This window comes from Mus musculus, chromosome 1 (assembly GCF_000001635.26).
Source record: "Mus musculus strain C57BL/6J chromosome 1, GRCm38.p6 C57BL/6J".
In the NCBI taxonomy this organism is placed as follows: domain Eukaryota; kingdom Metazoa; phylum Chordata; class Mammalia; order Rodentia; family Muridae; genus Mus; species Mus musculus.
In genome coordinates, this window is record NC_000067.6 from 185,176,192 (window position 1) to 185,178,471 (window position 2,280).

The window sequence follows — 2,280 nt, forward strand, 5'->3', positions numbered from 1 at the left end:
ATTTACCAAAGAAGTTCTGGTGATGTTTTGGCAGCTTCTTGCAACTTCTGCGTGTGGACTTAGGCCAATTGGTTGAGCCTCACGGTTTCTTCTGGATCAAGCTGTCATTGCTGATTCAAAATGTTTTGTTTTTTTTTCAAGTGGACTGAGCTACTGCTTAGGTTTGTGTGAACTGAACTGCTGATATCCTGAAATGCAGATTGGGTTTGTCCCAAAGAACTATTTCTAAACAGGTCCACAGCCTCCTTTGCCCTATTTCCTTTCCATTACCTCTGTTTCCATTACCATTGGGTTAGAAGGGAGGTTAAAGCATTTAAGTACCCTTATTAAAGTAGGTTTTGAAAAATATAAGCCTACAGGTACTCAAATCCTTTTTGAGAGATGATGAGATATCAGTACATTATGAAATACAATTTATAGGTGAGAGGATGGGAGAATCGAGACTCATCTGGCTACACTCCAGAGACAAATATGCAGGATACCACAGGATGGAGAGATTGGTTGTGGTGTGGGGGGAACCTGTATGTTGGGAATAGGAAAAGCAAGTATTGGTCAAAGCCTAGGGATTGGTGGTGGCACAGGCAGGGTTGGCTAGACTAGGCTAGGGCACTGGTTGTGGAACCCAGGTTAGATCTAGGTGGTTTTGTAGTGAGTAAGTAAAGGAGAAGATCAAACAGACTAGACACTGGAGAAGGATGTCTGCAAATGTAAGCTAAATAAATCATTGCCTCCCCTAAGTTTCTTTTGGTCATAGTATTTTATCATAATAATAGAAAGCCAATACTAGAACAAGTATTGAATTGAACTATTTCAGAAATAGAGGTACCAAAGGAAAAAGACCACAAACATCAAATACAAGAAAATAGTGTGGCTTGAATCCAAACAATATCAATAATTACATTAAACATGAATGGACTAACTAGGTCTATTAAAAGGCAATGGTTGTCAGATTGAATGAAAGGAAAGATTCCACTGTGTGTGTTTACACTGTGTATATTTACAAGAGAGGTGCATTACATAATCAGTACAGGTAAGTTACAAGTAAAATGATAAGATATAGCATGCAAACATGAATCATGAGAAAGTGAAATAAAATGTAAGAGGTGGACTCGGGGACTTAGCTCCGGAGTAGAGAGCATTGGTCTAGCAAGCACAAGGCACCAGAGACAGCACAAAAAAATAACACAAGAAGTGCAACAGTGTTAGTCTCTATAGAAAGTAGATCTAGGGCTGCAAAGATGGCTCAGTGGTTAAGAGCACTGACTGCTCTCCCAGAGGTCCTGAGTTCAATTCCCAGTAACCACATGGTGGCTCATAGCCATCTGTAATGGGATCTGATGCCCTCTTCTAGTGTGTCTGAAGACAGCTACAGTGTACTCATATAAATAAATAAATCTTTTTTTTTTAAAGTAAATCTAAGGAAAGGGTTAATTTTTTTCCTAGATTTGAAGGACATATACCTTCTTATTTAAAAAGCCCAACTGTGCCCAATATAATAAAAATTCCTTAAAATCTCTTTCAAAATACCAGTGGCAGAGCATACTAAAAATGCTCAGAGGGAAATATATATAATTCTAGGCTAAGAGTGACATCAGGCTCCTCAACCTTTTCCAAAGCCAAAGCCAAATGATTGTCGATCTGATAGTCTACTCAGTCCAGCTACCATTCAAATGTGACATGACATAGAAGATAATTCTAGCCATGCAACACCTTGAAATTTTTTCTTTCCTATTCCAAAAGCGATTGATGGAGACAAACTGCCTGGCAAGGGAGTAGCGCTCAAGTGAAGCAGCGTCTGTGGCTCTGAAGGGAGGAAGGAGACAGAAACGTGCTAAGGTTCTGGCTGAGCACCAGCTTAAAGCATATTCAATGTAGGAGGTGACAGAACAAACCAGCGATGTCACGGGGGAGAAAATCCATCTCCATAGGAAAAACATTGGGTAAGGAGGACTTCCCAGAAACCTTTGCAGTTAGGAATAACTGAGTAACACTGTTCTGGCCAATGAGATGTGAGCTGTAGTCTAGTGGGTAGAACTGATAGAAAAACAATTGGTTTCCAATGTGGGGGAGGATGTCAAAGACTGGCTGACAGTCCCATGATGGTTCTCACTCCTTCCTCCTGCCTAGAGTGAGGAAATGGAATCTGAAGAATATGGAAAAGATATCTTGAGCCCATCAGAGGGAAAGCCACACATTAAGGATCTTGTACCCCCACCACCTACCCACAAACTCCAAGCTTGGACCAAGACGCAACTCCTGCGAATCAGTCAGCCCCCCATG